This window comes from Corvus hawaiiensis, chromosome 10 (assembly GCF_020740725.1).
Source record: "Corvus hawaiiensis isolate bCorHaw1 chromosome 10, bCorHaw1.pri.cur, whole genome shotgun sequence".
Lineage (NCBI taxonomy): Eukaryota > Metazoa > Chordata > Aves > Passeriformes > Corvidae > Corvus > Corvus hawaiiensis.
In genome coordinates, this window is record NC_063222.1 from 26,365,514 (window position 1) to 26,385,627 (window position 20,114).

At 43.8% G+C, this 20,114-nt stretch overlaps 1 long non-coding RNA gene across 1 annotated transcript in view; it reads right to left on the reverse strand.

Annotated features, from left to right (window-relative positions):
* The window catches only part of LOC125331051, a 59,995-nt gene extending 47,288 nt beyond the window's left edge, over positions 1-12,707 (reverse strand). Inside the window, exons 1-4 of the long non-coding RNA XR_007205840.1 lie at positions 12,367-12,707; positions 7,225-7,383; positions 3,436-3,552; positions 2,356-2,544 (exon numbers count right to left, since the gene is read on the reverse strand). This is a non-coding gene — a long non-coding RNA (uncharacterized LOC125331051). The remainder of the gene's footprint in view (positions 1-2,355; positions 2,545-3,435; positions 3,553-7,224; positions 7,384-12,366) is intronic.
* Between the last annotated feature and the right edge of the window lie 7,407 nt (positions 12,708-20,114).

Consider the following 20,114-nt stretch of genomic DNA (forward strand, 5'->3'; position numbering starts at 1 on the left):
CACGTGCACCGAGCGCTCTGAGAGCAGCAGCGAGGCAGTTCCCGCGCGCGGGCGGAGCCACGCGAGCCGCAGTGTCGGCGGCGGAGCGAGGCGCGGCGGGACCCGGCGGTGCCCGCCCGGTCCTGTGCAGCGCGTGGTGGAGCGAGCCCCGTGAACGCCCGACCGAGAGGGGCGGCGCGCGGGCGGCGGCTGGCGGCGGTGGCGATGGAACGGAGCCGCGCCCAGCCGAGACGCGCACTGGAGCAGGGCGCGGGGGAGTCATCGCTCGGGGGCCCGGCCGAGACGTGGGTGCAGCGCCCGGCAGCGGCAGCGAAGCTGCGACCAGAGGAGGCGACGCACGGAGAACTGAGCGGCGTGGCCCGGCCCGGCCCGCACAGCCCCGAACGCGACCCCGGGAAGAGCGCGCGGGCACGAGCAGCCCCGACAATTCCAACACGGGAGCGACTGAAAGAGAGAGCAAAGACGCAGCGAGACAGAAAACAGCAGCCACTCGGAAAAAGGAAAAGATCATAGCAACTAAGACCTTAGGGATAGTAAAATGGTATAATGTTAAGCAAAATTATGGTTTTATAACAAGGTATGACAACCAGCAAGACATATTCGTGCATAGAACTGCTATTAAAAAGAATAACCCTGAAAAATGCATCCCAAGCTTGGGAGATGGAGAGGTGGTGGAATTTAATATTGTAGTAGGGAGAAAAGGGTTACAAGCATCGCAGGTCACTGGGCCTGATGGTGTTTCTGTAAAAGGCAGTATATATGCAAAAAATCGTAGTCATGTTAGACAGTATCTCCATTGTAAGCCCCCCCTACAGTTTCCCTTTCCTAATCCCACCTTTCCCTTTTACCCTATGTCCTATTACCCCCAGTGTATTCCCAATCCGTTTTTTCATCCATGGTTTCCCTCACAAAACCATGCTTTTGCCAATTGTTTCCCCAAAAATCCCTTTCCAATGCCGAGTGGGGGATGAAAAGGGGGAGGGAAGAAGTTAAACCCTCTCCTGCCTCAGTTTCCCCACAAAGCATGCTCAGAGAATTCTGTCTCCCTTCTGTCAGCCCTAAGATGTTCCAGAGAATCTGTTTGGACATTTAAAGACTCAGGAGGGTGGCTTGTTTTGTCTTGAAACGGTTCTTGTTATGTTTATCCAGTTGTTTTCATTCTCCTTTTATTAAAATAAAACGGGTGAGGTGTTGGGGTCCCTCCCCTGCCGTGTAGCCCTGGGAGAGGGGCCCTGAGGGCACAGACACGGGGTTCCCCTGCCCCTGCTCAGCCTCGTTCCCATTGGTTGGTTTGTGTTCCCTGCGCGGGCAGAAGGACCCTTGGTCCCGTGACTGGGACAGTTCCTGAGCAGAGCTCCGGCCATGCGGCTGGAGAAATAAACATCTCTCTGAAACAGCTAGCAAGAATCTGTCTGTCCGTATATATTTCCTTTCCACGGGACTCCTGGTTTGATATATGCGTGTTGCAGGATCCCCACTGCAACAAGTCCTAGCACAGGAAGCATCAAGATCTCCCATTTTCTGCTGTCTCATGATCTAGTGGAAGGTTCCCTGGGATATTGGGAAGGAGTTGTTCCCTGGGAGGGTGGGCAGGCCCTGGCACAGGGTGCCCAGAGCAGCTGTGGCTGCCCCTGGATCCCTGGCAGTGCCCAAGGCCAGGATGGACATTGGGGCTTGGAGCAGCCTGGGACAGTGGAAGGTGTCCCTGCCATGGCAGGGGGTGGAACTGGATGGACTTTAAGGTCCCCCCACCTCAAACCAGTCTGGGATTCATCCCCACCACACCTTCATTTCCTTTTGAAGCCTGACAAGAACAATTAGTCCCTCTACTTCCCATGAAATCACTTTATGGATTTGCAGCCTGGTGTTTTATTGTCGTTCCTTCCCTCCAACCTGAATGCATTCAGCATTCCTGGCATCCAGCAGCATAAACCTCTCACTCTTTTATTTGCACTCCCCAGCTCTCTTATTTATCTTTCTTTTCAGAAATTTCAGGCTCAGAAGTTTCATGGAGCATTGGAAATGTTCCCTTCCCAGGTCACCATTGAAAGGACCATATTTTTTCATTTATAGCTGGTGTTTTATAAGGGATCAAAACCTCCAAATTGAGAAGATAAAGATCTTACCTAAAGAGATATAAAAAGCTTTGTAGTAAAGCAACAACTTTAAGGCTATTTTAACTGAAACAAATGAAAAATCTGAACTAAAAGTGCAAATATGTAAAAGTAGCTCAGTTATTTCTTAATCTTTGAACTTTTACTGTGAGTACCTTAGAATTTATTTAAATGCATTTATTTATGGTGCAGTCTAAAAAGTAGAAAAACTCAACCATAGCTATCATTTGGTCTCACTTACTTTTTAAATTCTTTTTTTTTCCTAAAGGTATCCCAGAAAAATGTTTGTAGCAAACATCCCATGGAACGTTTAGTTCATCCTCTTCTACATAAATTGAGGAAATAATTTAGTCTGAAATTTACTTGTCCATCCCTAGAAAATGTTCTCCCGTTCAACCTCACTACGTTCTTCCTCTTCAATAACTTTTTTCTGTGGGGGAAAACAAAAACATCAAATTAAACTCACCATTTTTAACATAAAGGTCTGCATCCCTCTTTGTTTTTTCCTTAAATATGGTGTTTAAATTTTTATGGGACAAGACTGGCAATGCTGACACCACATTCTCCTTTTTATTTACTGGTTTTGGGAAGGGAAAGTCACAGTTTTAGTCAGCTGGGAGCTTGGCAGGGCAGCTTCTGGTTTGAAATTAAACACATAAACAAGTAAATAAATCAAAGCACTGTCCAGATTTGAAATCCAGCTGTCAGGAATGATAGTTTTGAACCACACCTGTGAAGTTTTACAACCTTTCCCTTTCTTTAACCTTATTTCTTCCCATTCAGCCCAGGTGAGTGAGCACAGAGCAGCAGGTGACACTTTTTTCAGCACAAGGAACTGCACAGGAAAGAGAAAAAACCCTAAAACCACAGAGAGCAACTGCAACACAGAACTGAAACAAGGCAGAGCCAGCTGGGAAAAGCACTGAAGCAACGAGGACTTGGAAGGAAGAATAAAGAGGGATAAATAAATGTAGGTGACACGTTGCCTGAGCTTTAGAGTTCTAATGAGAACTGTCATTTAAAATTGATTTTACTCTCCGTGGTTTTTTTTTTTATGCTGAACTCCAGCCATTTGTTCCCTCGGTTGTTTATGGAAGGAAATCATTATATTTGAGAGAAGGTCAGTGCCTTTGCTTGGAGGGGTGAGTTCTGGATGGGTTTGGCACTTTGGGGACTGTGACAAACTCCAAAGTCTCAGGCTGCTGCAGCGTTTGGAAGGTGCCAGCAGGGGCTGGAGGCTCCAGGACCTGCTGGATTCTGGCAGAGGTAAAAAATGTGGAATAACACACGTGGGAAGGGAAACCCAGCAAAGAGACAACACCTGTGGGGGACAACATCTCCCTTTGCCTGGAAAATTAAGATGTTTTATGGCCCCATCATGCACATTCCAGTTCTTCTGATGAGATATTCTTGGAGAAATATTAAAATTGCCTCATGCCTGAAAAAAAAAGATTTAAAATCAGAAAGAACTGACAGAAGTTCCCTCCCTTCATCCCCAGAGACTCAGGCTGGGGTTTCAGCAACACATCCAACGCTGGCAGATGGCCCACACACCACTCCCCCCAAACACTTGTTCCCAGCCAGGAATAAAGATTTGCAGAGTTCCAAAGAAATCACATTTTAACTTCCCCGAGCACACCCCAGACCACCAGACCCGAGGATTGGACATTCCTCCTTCAGCAGACGGCTGCACAAGGTCCCCCAGTTCAAGAGCATGAGTAATATCGATCAACTGGGCTGCTCAGCACGGCCCTGTGGCAGCTCACACACTGCTGGCATCAAAAACAAAGATTTCCTCTAAAGGGCTTGGGATAGGGCAGGAGCAGAGACCCCATGCCAGCTCAGAGCAGAGGATTCACATCAACAGAGCACTTTGAGCAGCTCTACAGAAGCAAAATGATGCAGAACAGGTGTGTTTTCCCAAGCAAAGCAAAAGGAGCCCAGCAATATGAATGCAAAGATGATAAAAACACTGATTATTGCTATTTTCTGGTTGTGCTTGACTCATTCTCTCAGAGCAGCACTGCTTCTCTTTACCATCCTCATGCCCACATATACCTGTCCTCAGAAATCCATATTTATGAACTTTTTGGGTTCTGCCCCACAGACCAAAGGTGTTCCTCTGCCTCTCCAACAGCCAGAGTACAAAGAAGGAGCCGGGATTTTGCCAAGGCACAGCAATTCTGGCTCACTGCTCTTTGCTATTTTTCAGCTGGATGTCACGTCAGATCACCAACTTCTGCCCAAAGTGCAACACGAGCCCAACAGACCCATTTCTGTACTTTTTTCACAATTCTCCATGCACTGGCACTGTGTAAATAAGACAGGTAATGTTCTAATATATTTAAGGTGACACAAATTAGAAAAAAATTATCTTTCTTCTTCACGAGCAATCAAATCCCATCCTGAGCTGCAATAAACTTTTGGGGTAAATGCTTGAAGACTGAAGGATGAGTTAAGTGTGTAAAATGTGGTTAAGTAATAAGTAAATAGGTGCATAAGCTGCATATAAATGTTTGATGAATGAGCTGAAGTAGGGAAAAAATGATGTAGGGTAACCTAAGGGAGCACAGCTTAAAGGGAAATCTCTCCTTGGCAGTGACATATTAGATTGTGAAAATAGATTATAAGATCAGATTGTCTCTCAAAGGAAGAAAAAAAACCATTATCATTTAGAGAACTTGATATGATTGGAGAAAATACCCCAAAAGTTCAAACATGCAGCAAATATCCCAGGATCTGAGGGGACAATCTGGAAAATAAATGGTGGTAGAGTCCTGTCTCTAGACTCACAGTTTTCCTACCACGGAGACCAAAGGGATGATACAAATAGATGACACATCCACATTTAAAAGATATAATTTAGATAATAATCTATATATTCAAATGGTATAAATAACTGTGTGCAGAGGAGAGGCTCCTCAAGCCAAGCTTATTGAGATTCCGAGTACACCAGAGCTCGTTCTCCTCACAGGAACGAGAATATTTCAAGGCCAATTTGCATTTTCTAGCCAGGGGCATCATTTGCAGGTGACTGAACAATCAATTAAAACAGCTCGAGTAGATTTTTCTGGACGTTTTTTTTCCAGAGAACCAGGTCACTGCTGCTCATTCACATGGTTTGGGGCATTTTAGGCATTAATAGCACCAAGTTCTCCTCAAGGTTTCTGGCGCTGTCGTATGGATTTACATTTTATTTTCCCCAAGCTGGTGGAGGACTGAGCCCACCGCTTCCACCAGCCCTGGGCATTGATCAGCCTGAGCAGGGTTATGGATCTGTGCTGCTGCAACTGCTCTTGACTAATTAAAATTTATAAATTCAGTGCAGACTTTATATTTTTTGTGACCAGAAGGTTGTCACAAAAAGCACCAATGGTGACTCCATAGCCTTGACTTCGGATGAAGTAAAAACCAAGCCTTTGAGAGTGAGGGAAAGCTGGAATGGGTTGCCCAGAAAGGGCAGGGATGCCCCATTCCTGGAAATATTCAAGGCCAGGCTGGACATTGGGGCTTGGAGCAGCCTGGGATAGCAGAAGGTGTCCCTGCCCGTGGCAGGGGATGGGATGGGACAGGCTTTAATATTCCTTTCCAACCCAAACCATTCCAGGACTCTGAGGCAGCAGAACTGAATGAATCTGGGAGTCTGTATGGATTTTGGGATAACCCTGTTTACCTTGCACTGGTTCAAAAGCAATCAGCTCTTGGTCCACATGTTTTTTATAATTTTTTTTACAGTTTCTCTCCATTTTATGTTTTGAGCAAGTCCAGCCTCATTCCAGGAACATTGTCAGCCTCCAGAATTTTGTAATGCAGATGCTCTGCTTTATTGATTTGAATTTAGTAATTAAAGCCTTGTCCTTGCATTAACAAAATATAAACATTTAAAGCCTCATGATTTAATTATGCCATCTATTGCTCTAGTAAAGCAATCAAGGCAATCATTGGCCACTCAGATATGTCAGGATATGTCTGAAACTACTCCTTTTACAGTTCATGAGGGAAAAAAAAGCTGGAATTGAGAACATTTTTGCAAATCAAACATCTCAGTTAAAAATGTCACTCCGTATCAACTGATACATTTTATTCTGGATCTGACAAGTTTAAGTAAGATTTGTATGTCTGTTGAGTCATGTTTGAAACCCAAATCAATTTGGAAGCAGCAAAAAATCCAATTGCTGTCCTTTGCAGAATGTCAGAGTATCACCCTTCTGCAGCCATACTGCCAAAAAAAATAAAGCAGAAAAGGTAAAGAAATGGAAATTTCAAATGGTCCATAGATTTTTTTTTTTTTTTTTTTTTTTTTTTTTACATGACAGGATAAGTGAGAATTGCTTCAAACCGAAAGAGAGCAGGGTTAGATGAGATATTGGGAAGGAATTGTTCCCTGGGAGGATGGGAGGGACTGGCACAGGGTGCCCATCCCCAGAAGAGTCCAAGGCCAGGTTGGAGGGGCTTGGAGCACCCTGGGATGGTGGAAGGTGTCCCTGTCCATGGCAGGGGGTGGGATGAGACCTTTAATATCCGTTCCAACCCAAACCATTCCATCATTCTATGATTTGAATCTTTAAATGAAAAGAGGGACTATTTGACGTGTTTCTCCAGATCCATGGTATTGCTTATAAAGGTTCCGAGTGCTGCTGCTTCCCTGCGTGTTGTGGAGTCCCCTCAGGTGCCCAGCTCAAAGAAAGCCTCACCTCTCCACATTTTCTGTGCTCAAAGCACTGTGTGGAGCTCCACAGAGTGAGAACCAACCGTGCTCTGAGCTGTCCCAGGCAGCTCCACCTCAGCCTTTCCCAGGCTGGAGGAGGAAGGAAGGAGGAAATCTTTGAGGTGAAGTTGCTATAATTAATTTTCTCTGTGTGCACTTTAGTCACACAGTCAATTTGTCATTGAAGGGGATAATTTACTCTCCTCTCCACAGACTTCTGAGCAGCCAAGTAAAAGACCGGGGATATTGCAGAGTGTGCAATCCTGATGAGAAGGCAGAAAAATCAGTGCTGCTGCTGCAAACCCTCCCCTCACTCCGAGCCCTTTCTTCCAGCTGGGCTCGAAAAGAACTTTCCATCAAAGCCAGGAGAAAACTATACACAATTTGAAACCTTGATCTGACCTCTTGTTTCCAAAGGGTTGTGGCTTAAACCTCTGGGTCCTTCCAGCTTCCTTTGTTCCCGTCAGAAGTTCCCTTTCAGGCGGCCTCCGTCGCTCTGGCCACGCTCTCGCGGCAGCTCCCTCCTGCTCTGCTGGGACACCAGCGGCTCCCTGACCTTCCCTTCAAACAAAAACAGACAAAAGGGAAAGGATGAAACCAACTCAAGCAAGAGAAAGGGTCGGAGAAGGCAGCGAACATTTCGGAGTTACAGCAAAACTCCCTGACTGGAAGCATTTTAACCCTCTCCCTGCAGCACGAGGCAGAGATTTTGTCCTTGCTGTGCCTTAGAATAGATTTCCTATCCTCAGGTGGATAAACCCAGGCAAAACCATCCTGGAACAAAGAAAAGCAACCAAAATCTCACATGGCGGGCTGTTGAGAGCAGCTTCGCAAAGTTTGGGTCTAAATAAGGAGGGAACTGACCTTGAAAAGGAAGATTGCTACAAGCACTGCTGGAAAAAAAGATCAGGAGGAGCATTTTCATATCTATTCAGCTTTATTGCATCTGCCAAGTGACAAAATTTTGAGCTGTTCTTTAAAAGACAAAGATTGGAGAAAAAGACAAAACATAAATATCAACTACGATGTTAAAAGTGAGATAATTCTTAGCATAGAAGCATCTCAGAAAATACAGGGGAAATAAAAGTGTTATGAATGAAACTCTTAATAACAACCTTTAAGCATAATAAGAGGGTTAGTGAGTCGTTGTGGGGATACAGACATTGGAGTGTCTCCTAAAATGAATCCATTTTAAGAGCACAGGCTTGTGGAGATGTTTAGAAATCACATTTTGCGTCTCACGCCTTGATAATGTTCAAATCTGAGCATAATAACCCGGCTCCCAGCGCTGCATTCTCCTGCTGCTGCCTTTTCATTTTACAGCCCCAGTTAAGCACCGTTCCTCGGAGCTGAATGGAGCTTGATGTCTCCTCTGCAGAGATTATTTTCACAGCAATAATCCAAGTTTTTCATTTGCAACATCAGCCCATTGCTGGTGAGGGAATATAACCAAAAAATAGCATGTGTGAGGGGGCATTTTAGTTTTCCATCTATTTGTTTGCTTTTAATTTCTCAGACATTTGTCAGGAGAGAAGATGGCTGAGGGGGAACACATTTTTTCCCATCGTGTAGAGGTTTTGGATGGGGTTACTTTGAGTTCTGCAATTTTCTCCCCATCCTTTGAATCATCACAGCCATAATTTGATGTCCAGAGTCACTCTGCTCTATTTTTACCTCGTATGAGCAGAACTGGAGGTACTACACAGCAAGTTTGGGTTGAATGCTGCCAGAAGAACAAACACTGGCATCATGAGGAGCCCCAAGAAGGGTGAAAGGTCCCTTTAAACCAACAGCAGTCTTGTTTTGAACTAATATTAGGACTTAAAACTAAATCTTGTCCTTTTAGGGCTTTTATTGGAAAGTAGGAGAGCATTCAGAAAGAAAACGAGCTTAAGATCAACCAAATAAATTTATCAGAAAGAGAAGTTACTGAGGTTGTGGAGCGTGTAAATATTCAGTGAAAGTTTTCCAACCTCCTTGAATGCCGACCTTGGAAATTCCACGGAACCATCTGCTCCTGGAATCTGTATAATCTCAGGATCAGGGAATATGAATTTCCTAAGGGCTGGATTCTTGGGGGAAGCAGAGGCAGAGAAGCACGACCAACAATTTCCCAGCCTGGAAATCTCTGGAGTTATCAGCACAGATAGCGAGGGGAGGCTTTATGATGTGCAGGGCAGAGCTGATTAGAAAATTCACTTTAAATGGATGCTAAAACAGGGAGAGACGGAGCTTGGCTGGCACTCAAAATTTAAATAGAGCATAAAAAGCTGTTACTTTATTATTTCATGAGGAACTAAAGGAAAATAATCAAGAATACTTGTATACAACTTATTGTAGTAAAAAAAAAAGAGAGGGACAGTAATTCAGATTTTGGGATCCAGCAGCTTTATGAACTAAAGCAGCAATAAATCCAAAAATAACAAAACGAAATAGAATTTAGAAAGCTATTTAAGGACAATTTGAATTACACAGTGTATTAGTGGATCCATGTATTTTTATTCTGCTCCAGCTCTTGGTTGGGTATAAACAGCAGGATAAAATAGGAAAGTTAAACTCCTGGAAATCACAATTACTGCATTTTATAATGGCCATTTATATTTACAGTGTTCACTGCTCAAAGCTGAAGTTGTGGCAGCTTTGTCTCTTTGAAACCTGTTTACTACAAGACACATTTCCTCAAGGTTTGCACTGAGTCTCCCATAAACAAATCCCACATGGATGGCCCCAAGGCTTCATCAGGACACAGTTTTCTCCAGACACAGGAGGATGTTTTACATCCCTGCTGCAGGTTAAATTCAAAGCAGAAATATTTCGTATATGAGCATCGTGTTATTATTTATGATTTCACAGAAGAGCAGAGAGGTGTAGAGGGGTTCAATGAAAGGTCCCTCCTGGAGGAATGTATGAGATGGAATCTCAGGGTTCCTGGACTCGCTGACCTTTAATCCCCACAAACAGGTGGATGAGAAAGTCTCCATGGAAATGGGGTGCTGATCACGCATTAGAGAGAGAGCAGGGGGAAGAAATGTAGGGAAGGAAAAAGCAGAGGGAGAGGGAATTTCAATGTGCTCTGAACACCAGGATGGTTAGTTCTCAAAAGAAACAAGTCACAGAATCACAGAATTAAATGAAATTAAAGTCAGAAAAGACCTCCAAGACCTCCAGTCTAACCTTTGACCAATCACCACCCTGCCCTAAACCAGACTGCAAACTGCCACCTCTACTCACTTGAACATTTCCAGGGATGGGGACTCCACTGCTTTCCTGGGCAGCCTGGTCCAAAGCTTAACCACCCTTCCAGTGAAAAAAATCTTCCTAATATCCAGCCTGAACTTCCCCTGCTACAGCTTGAGGCCATTTCCCATTGTCCAGTCACTGGTTTACTGGGAGAAGAGGCTGAGCCCCTCCTCACCACGATCTCCTTTCAGGGAGATCATTGCAGAAGTTTTATAGAAAATGATATTTATTTAATTAGTGAAAAAAATGACGAAGTTTACCTTAAGCATCAAGGTTTTGTCTTCCACGAGAATAAAAGGGTTTATCAGAGCTGTTATTGAACTAAGATTGCCAAGTGCCTTGAAGTAAAGGCTGTGTGTGCATCTGACCTCACGTCAGAGGTGAACTGGAACAGCAATGGCTCATCAACCATAAAAACTTTATAAAAGCAGCACATCAAAAGCAAGGAGGGTATCACCAGCGCCCTGGTTCACTCCCGTATTTTAATTGGAAAGCTTTCCAGAAATAAACAGGCAGCAAGAGAGGGACGTATTAGGATGTCTTGCACCTCTGGCAGCGACTTCAGTCAGCGGAGGGAAGGTGTGAGACATCAAAGCAAACTCCCCTGTGATGTTGGTGGTGGCAGTCCACACCTCGTTTGACATCTGTAATTAGTGTCTGGAGGTGCCAGGGAGGGAGGACTCTCAGCTGCAGCCTTTGTAAGAGACAACAAAGCACTGCAGAGACGCTTCTATTTAGCCTTGATGTACTTGGGGTTTTTAAAGCAAACGCGAGTGTTAAATACAGGCTATGAATAGACTGGGAAAAGGGAAAAGGGGTAGGCCAAGCAGAGCTAACCTGGAGCCAGAGGACTGCAAGAGACACTGAGAAATTTCCTTTATGCTCTGATTTCTTCCCCCTCCCTCTCTCAGTGTTTATTAATCTGTTCCTGCCTTGCAGAGCAGCCACATTTCCGCAGTCCTGGTGGCATCCCACATCCATCACCTGCCTGAGGCAGCTCTGCTCCTTCCCAAAGCCACTCAGCTGAAGGCTCGTGGCCAGGGGCCTTTCCTACAACTCCCTGTTCCAGAAAGATCCGTGTTGATCCCTCTCAGCATGGCCAGGACCCGTCTCTGTGGGTTTGACATCTGCCAGCCCTGTGAGTGACATTGAAAGGAGCCAGCAGAATTGCCCAAAACGCTTCTCCACTTCTGGATTTTACATCATCTCATGGAACTTACTGCAACTACAGTGACAGCAAATGTTTGTCACAACCGAAAAAAGAGCCCTCCAAAACCCACGGAGAAGCCAACAGTTGTCAGATTAATTTCTCTCCCATTCCTCAGCCAGAGACTGTCTTACAGCAATTTCAGGGACACCAGGAGCCTCAGCCTGCTCTTTTCTCCAGTAATCTTTATGTTTCATACCCAGGTTTATCTTGTCTAAAGATTTAGGAGTGAAAATTTACATGAGGCTTCCCCAATTTGTTATTTTCCCAGAAAGTTTCTTCCCTGTGAGTATTAAAGGTGTGTCGCTCTCTACTTTCGAGCTGCAAGAAAATAGAAATGGGAGGAGAGGAAAAAAAATGAAATAAGGACAACAGAAATTTAGGCTGAATAACAGGAGAAACTTCTGTTTCCTGAAAGAGAGATACAATAAACTTTGAAATAACAAATTGGTCAAAACAGCAGAAATAAACTACGGAGAACAACTCCTGCCCTGGCAGGAGATGAACTTGCAGCACAGCAGCTTTTATCCATCCCCAGCTTTAGATTGCACCAATGGAAGGAGAAGAGGGTATGGATATCAAAGGAAATTGCTTTAGGGAATTCAGGCTCGCTGTTGGCTCTGTGTCCTCAGGGATGTGGTTATGAAATGAAAAACACCTCCTCGAGCTGCCATAATGGCAAAAGGAAAGAGAAAGTCCTGTTTGGGAGATAATGTTTATGAGAGACAGGGAGACAATCACAGAATAAAGTCAGATTTTCCCAGCTGGAAATGGCTCTGGTGTGACTGGGCCAGCAGGAACCTCTGACAAGAAATAAATCTTTGTTTAAGGATTAATTGCCACCTTTCAGCAGCACAGGGCTCCCATTGGTGGGAACCCTGAAAAGAGAGATTTCTTTAAAGGCAGCTTTACCCTCGTGGTGTCCCAGTGTCTTCAGAAAGGGAATCGAGGCTTCTTAAAAGAGAAGGATCCTCTCTAAGTGCCACTGTACCACCACATTTATCCATTTATCCATTTCTGAGCAAGGGTTCTCGTTAGAATACAGGGATATTTATCATGTACAGGAAATCAAAACAAGGAGACTTCTCAGAGCTTACCTTGGCGGGGGGGAAGAGCTCAGTTTTTCTGGAGGATAAAAGCGTGTTAAAGTGCATCCTAAAACCTGCTGGTGCTTGGAGAAATGCAGGAAATCACTGAGGAGATGTTCTGGACATCTTTGGGGTGCTCTGTTTTCCCTCTCTGTCTCAGAGTTGGCTTGTACCCCCTGGGGACAGATCTTTGTCAGGGATGACATGAATTTTCCCAGATTTCCAATAAAGTCTCACAACACCGACACCTTGGCAACAGCAGTCAGGTCTCCTTGCAGAGCTGTGTCAGTGCATTTTTCCATGTCTGTGCTCCTGAGGGAAGAGATCCTGAAGTGGCAGAACAGCAGGAACAACCTATCCTGCAAAATGGAAAACCAAGAAAAGTATTTCTTTCCCTCATAATGCCCCGTTTTTAAGAAGCAACCTCCCATAGAGGCGGTGCAGACAACAGGAGCTTCAAACATAATTTCCCAAAGCCAGAAAGCTCAAAGTTAAAGAGCTCACCTGAGAGAAAATCTATTTTAGCACTTTGCAGATAAAACATTTCATTTAGAATATCCCCTCCTGAAACATTGCTGAGATTTCTCCTAAGTGAAGTCACTCGGGCATCCAGGGAATTTCACATCAATAAAACAAGTCATGCTTCTCCTGCAACTTTTATGACTACAACCATCTCCTTTCCCCCTTCTTCTTTATTCCTTTCTGCTCCTCCAGCGACCTCAGCTCTGTAATCACTTAAGGAAGAAGGAAAAAAAGAAGATTATCGAGGTCTGAGCGCCACAAACTGTTCTTCCTCCTCCTGCTCTCCCAATATTCTTCATTCCTCAGAATATTCTTTGGATGGGATCTAAGGGTCAACAGTGTCAACTTCCCAGGCTTCTAACCAAAAGAAGGCAGGGTTGATGGGATATTGGGAAGGAATTGTTCCCTGGGAGGGTGGGGAGGCCCTGGCACGGGGTGCCCAGAGCAGCTGGGGCTGCCCCTGGATCCCTGGCAGTGCCCAGGGCCAGGTTGGATGAGGCTTGGAGCAGCCTGGGACAGTGGGAGGTGTCCCTGTCCTTGGTAGGGGGTAGGACTGGATGATTTTAAGGTCCCTCCAACCCACACCATTCCATGAGATCGTGTGTGTTGGGCTGGGATCAATCTTGCAGCGGATCCCATCTCACCACTTCCCATCTAATCACCTCAACTCCCTCTCCACACACTTCGTTCCCTGCTGGAATGAAAGAGAGGATGAAAGGCATGGAGCTGCTGTGTGGTTTGGGAGCTCCTACAAGAGCTGAGAACTGCTCCAGGACCACAAGCCCCTCCTGCACCCCCACCTGAGCAGGGGTCACCTCACAATGACAGCAGAGCTGCTGAAAGCCCCGGCCTTCAGGTGATTTATTGAATTTTAGACCCTCCTAAGCAGATCCAGAATCAATTTTTAAGTTCAGAATTCAATATCTCCCGACACTAAATTTCCTGTTTTCCAAGCCCATGAGGATCAAATCTGCAGCTCATATTCCAGGTGCTCATTCTGTGATCCAGTTTTATGAGTTTTACACTTTCCTAAATTGAACCAAAGGCTGAAACCGGATGAATTTTTCCATCCTGTTGCCTGTGAAGCTGAACTTTCCCATTAACGTAATCCTGAATGGAAATCCCGAGGTTTAAGGTGATATACATTGATATAAATAGGGAAATATTAAAAGCAAATTTGTTCAGCATGTTAAAATCCTGCTCTTAGCAGTCAGAGGTAATCAGTTTGTCATTCCACAAAAAGCCAATTTGCCTGGAATGAAGCAGCTATTCAATTCCTTACTTTTCCCATATAAAAAGCCATTCTGGAATCATGCATGAAGGCTCCTGGTATAAGTGATGGGATTCTTCCAAGCATTACACAGCATTTCAAGAAGCATTAAACTCTTACCCTCCCATTTTTAGTTCTTACATGTTTCATCAAAATCCCGATTTAGAGCAAAGCAGCGAACAACAGGGTTCTAAAAAAGAAAGTTTTCAAAAATAGGCGGTGAAAACCCCAAAGTAGGAGATACAAACCACTAAAACTGGGAAATATTGATTGGATTTTAAAAATTCGGAGCAATGAGGCAGTAATTTACAATTAAATACCACATTTAGCACACTGTGTGTACAGAATACAACTCAATAATATAATGCATTAATAACTCAATAATATAATATCCAATATTCCAGGAGAATTCATGTTAATATTTAGCCTGTTTATTAATGGCTCCAAATGAAGCTGCTATAAATTTGCACAGGGGTAGTCAGTAATGATGCATTACTCTTATTATTTCCCATTTAAAAATTAATTTTTTTGGGTATTGTACCTGAAGTTCCCAGGGGTAGAGTTTTGTCCTCAAATGAATGGATAGAAATTTCTGGAAAAATAAACCAAACTAAACAAATGACCAAGGAAAGGCAGCAACCTTTGCTGTGTTCTGTAGTCACACTCTGCACTGATTTGTTTCAGGAAGAAATTATTCCCAGAGCTGTTCATCATTTCCATGTGAACCAATTGTTCAAAATAATTCTGTTTGCTTCTGTTTCTGCTCCCACCTCCCAAAGCCTCACTGGGCCCAAACTGGGGATGAAACATCCAAAAGGTCCTTTAGAAAGCATTTTATTAAAGGGCTTAAATTTCTGTTCCTGTTTTATATCCTCACAACTGTCAAAAAGAGATTTTACCCGTGGCTGGAATCTGTCCAGGGCCATTTTACATCATGGAATGGGAATCATTAGGGTTGGAAAAGCCCCCTAGGACCATCAAGTGAACCAGCACTGCCAAGGCCACCCCCACCCCATGTCCCCAAGTGCCACATCTCCATGGTTTTTAAATCCCTCCAGGGATGGGGAATCCTTCCCTGCCCTGGGCAGCTGTGCCAGGGCTCAAGAGCCCTTTCAATGCAGGAATTTTTTCCTGATATTCAATCTAAACCTCTCCACGTGGGAATTGTTGTTTCCACAGCTTGTGGCAGCTGTGATATTTCAAAGTTTAGTGTGGAATCCGTGTTTTGGTCTGAGAGGAGCAACTGTTGAGTTTTGCAGTCGTTTCCCAGCCCTGTTTCTTCATGTGGATGTTTCACATCCCATTTCCTGCAGGTCTGCCAGCCCACGCCCATCCAACTGCAAACACATTGACTCATTCATCCCAGCTGAGGGCTGAGAGAAATCCTATAAAAGATCCTACTGATGTAAAGGCTGCAACTGGGAGAAAATTCACACTCAAAAGACTTTTCCGACCATGGAATAAAAATTATTTAAAAGGTACAATTACACTCTCATTAATACTGAAATTATTCCCAAGGCAAACAAGGTTTTCCTAGTCTGGTTTTTGTCTGTTGGAAAATAAGGGATATTTTGAGGGGGCAGAGAGGGATAATTTGGATTTAGTTTTTCTACACCTGATGTTTTCATCTTTGCTAAATTATGAACTTCTCATGGTTTATTCTCTTCTAATTTTTCCCCTAAATTTTGGAGATGAATTGTCCTCTTAAACTCCTGAAAGGTACAGTGGGAATTAAAAGCACAGGTGCAGAAATGAAGGAAATATTCTATGGCACCAGCAAGGGATCCACTGTAAATTTCAATATATCCTTTGTTTGTGTCCATTTAATAAATGGGAATTTCAGGAAAACCTCCTGTTTGAACCAAGCAGGGTGATCACCTTTCCTCCCATTCCTTGTCTCCATCAATTAGAGACTGCCACAAACAATTTTGAATAAAAAAGTAGTTTGAATGTTACACCCTGGGCATTTTGGAATAGAAAGGATCCAAGTGCTCATTCCCTGAGTTACCCCTGCTTCGGGTTTGCTCCAGATTGCCTTGTGCCCTTCAGCTGAGACACGTGAAAATCAGGCCTGAGGCTGCCCTGCCACATTTCTTCCAGCTCCTGGGAATTAAAACCTTTTCTATTGCATTTTTGGTTTACATTTTGTGCAGCTGTGAATTTCCTCCTTAGGCAGGAACTGGAATGGAAGCTGAAAGCAGCATTTTTGGCCTTTAGACTGATTTATCCCATCAAAACATAAAAACCATGGGCTGGAGTTAACAAGGGAAATACTTGTATTACCAAAATGAGACCCTTTCTAAGAGATGAGATTCTGGGTGCAAAATGCTCAAAGTGGAGTAAATCCTAAATTGAATTTAGTACAGAGACATTAAGTTCAATAAAAGCTGCCAGTAAGAGCACTTTTTCCATTACTATGTTGTGTCCTGAAATTACATGAAATGAATAAATACAAGGACATCAAGAAATACAATTTAAAAGATAATATCAACTACTAAGCTGGGTTATTTTACTTGATCCAAAATGAAATTTGAAGAGCTGATGGTAAAGATAAACACAATTAATTCTTTCAGCCACTAGGAATTAAACCCTTACCTTTGCTTGCAATCCAAGCTTCCTCCTGCCCCAACCCTCTCCCCTCCATTCTTTTCTTCCCAAGTCAAGATGAAAGAGGTTTTCATGGATATCCAGTTATTCCCAGAGCCAGGTCTTGTGGGACAGAGGCCTTGTGGCCAGGACTGAGCAGAACAAAGGCATATGGAACAAAGGAACACAAAATATGGGGAAGTTCGGGATCGTGGCTGATGCAACAAATGCAGGGAAGAGAAACTTCCAAGGAATCTTTTTTTGGTGTATGTGGGGGTCACAGCAACCTCAAAACATAAACCTACAAACAGAACAGGAAACCAAAGGACCTTGTTTGACATATGGCAGCTCTTGTTTTGTCACAGCACAGTAATTTCTTGCCTCTTACTGAAAAATGGCTCCAGAGAGAGAAAAATGCATGCAATAACTGTCCTGAAAAGAAAGATTTATTCATTTTAATGCAAGTTTCTCAGAGCTCCAAACTATTGGCCTCACTCAGACCATAATCACTGACCTACAAGTGATTCCCTTGCCTTGGCCGTGGCACCTCGAGCTCCCGCCATGGGTGCAGCAGCTTCACCTCTCTGCCAGTGTCACCCCCAAGAAGGCCCCATCCACCCTCTCCTTCACCAACAAAGTGCTGCATTTGATATTTCTGCAAGCACCTGGGCTGAACCACCACATTTTCCACAAGTTTCTGCAGCAGAAATCCTGATTTCTGTGAGCCCATTCAAATTCCGCTTTTACATCCTCTGCTCGAATAAACCCCTCGGATTATTCCTCTGCACCAGCCTCGCCCTTTCCACTCCATCCCTCATCTCCCTGCTGCACAGAGGCAAGCAGCTAGAATCCAATCTTCCCATTTTTATTGCCACAAACACTTTTTCCTTTGCTGAGAGCGTGTCATCCCAGTGCTCCCAGCTCCCTGCAGTTGGCAATATCCATGTTTTTCAATAAGGGCACAGCTCCTGTGCAAATAACCAAGCATAGCTCCAAAGATAATGATGTTTTCCTCCTGCCATTTCTCACCTGGGGTGAAGGTGAGCATGTAAACCAGATGTTTTGGGCAAAAAAAAGCACATTCCTAAACTCATGACCCAGCAAAAGCCTCTTGTGGGTGTTTCAGGAGCTGGAGGAACATCCTGCATGATTTAAAGCAGCAGGTACAGCACAACAAACAGAACATTAGACAAGAAATCAGGGTACAGCTCATTGAATATTATTATTTATTAATACCTATGCAAGATTCACAAGTGTTTCTCCATCTACTCAAAATAAGAACTCTGACTGCTCCATAATTTTTTTTTTTTTTTTCCAAATTCGGGCACGCATTAAAATGCAGTTTGGTTCTGTGACTCCAGGAGGGGAGAAGGCAAAAGGATAAACAGTCATTTTTTACGTGTTATTTATGCAAATACATTGGGCTGAGCAGTAGATCCACTGTTCACAGACAACCCCTGGTCCTTGCTGTAAGAATGGAGGGGAAATGCTTGTTTATCCCTCTCTCACCTGCGAGTCAGAGCAAAGCATCAGCTGTTTTCATCCTTAAGAGGCCTCCTAGAAACAGAGACTAGACAGGAGTAAGGGAATAAAGGGAGGTATTTATTTGAAAGGCCTTCAAAGGTACCCCTGGGGGGCAGAGGCTGTTCTCAAAATGGACCCCAAGATGGACAACAGGTCACGAGTTCCTCACCTTTTTATCGGTTTGGTTCATTTGCATAGCAGGGTTAATTCTCCAACCAAAGCTTCAGTTAATGATGTAATTTCCCCAAGCTTGGCCCCCCTTTAAAAGCTCTTTAGTTTATACTTTTGGGCCTAGGATGGTCTGGGTGTCCTTGGAGAGCAGACCCAGAGAGGCTTTGTTATGTCTGCTTGGCACAAGAGAGCAGAAATTAAGGGGGTACAAGAAGCTTCAGAGTTACACACTGGGTAGTGCAGGACTTGAAAAATATGAAAGTTCAAACCCAAGGCATCAGTTTGAAGCAGCTGACTTTGCTCCACGAAAGGAATGATCTAAGGTGGTCCTGAACCCTGCTAAAATAGAATGGATTTTTATGTGGAAGGGTTTAGGGAACGCATTTCAGTGCAAGGAAAACACTGTGCTTTCAAGGGTTGGGGTAATCTCCTCCAGTGTGCCCTGGGATCACAAGGGAAAGGATTAGAATACTCTCAGTCCTCCCTTTTCCACAGAGAAAAGTAGGGAAGCATCATTGTCAGGGACAGCGAGTCCAACATGAGCCCTGCAGGCTCTGATTTGTGCTTGGCCAAGGATTTTTGCCTCTCTTTTTTTTTTTCCAGCACAGTTCTGTCTCTTGTTTAGGACACTTACAGAATTAGAGTCTATTTTTTTTCCATTTTAAAGGATGGAAGCAGTTTTCAGCAATAATATTAAATTGAACTCAGGATTTGAATAGTTTATCATTTCAGGTCTTAAGCATATGAGACTAAACATAAATAGGTTGTGTTTTAAATCACTGGAGACCACCAGGTGAGAAATTAGTTTGTAGGCTAAAAGTTTTGAGAAGTTACAGTGGCCACCATCCAATGTGTTCAGGAAAATTCATGGATTTACAGGAGCTAAAGCAAAAGTTGGCCTTGAAGATTGTGATTGTCATCATTTAGCTACAGAATGATTGTTTAGGGGATGTTTTTTGAAGATATTTGTAGTCAAAAAGGGAGGTGGCCATGAAGGAAATCTGTGGAAATAACGATAGATGCAATTGATAATCAATAATAAATATTATTTATCCTTCCTACAAAAAACAACTCCACCCCAGCAGCAGATATAACCCAACTAAGAGAGAAACGGAGCTGAAAGAAATTTGTCAAGCAAAATAAAAGGTTTCATGTGATAAGCAGCTCTTACTTAATAAAAATCTGAGTCTTGCATGATGGAGGGAAGGCAAAGACTTTGTTGGTGGTGCCAGAGGACAACCAGAGGTTGTCACTGATTTCCTCCTCCATCCCCATCACAGAAATTGCACCCCAGGTAGAGCTCGTCCATCCTGACCTCCTCTGGCAATTGAAGGGGCTCCTGAAAGGATTAATAAACCTTGATCTAATTCTCATGATGTGTTCTAATACTCACAGAGGTCCAATTCTTGCCTGAAACATCAAACCCACCAAGGAGAAGCGACCTCAAAGTTGTGCAGGCCAGGACATAAATAATTTTTTTAATTTCAGAAAATAATCAGAGTGCCAAATGTCAAAAGAAAGCCTGGATGGAAATGAGGGGAGGAATAATTTTTACCCATCAATTTAATACATTTCTTTTTTTTTTTTGCCTGAAACTTAACTGTATTCAAAATATTTTTGTTCTTTTAGGGCTTCAGGACAGTTCTGCCCACAGAAGACAAGAAATGCACCTTAATCTTCAAGA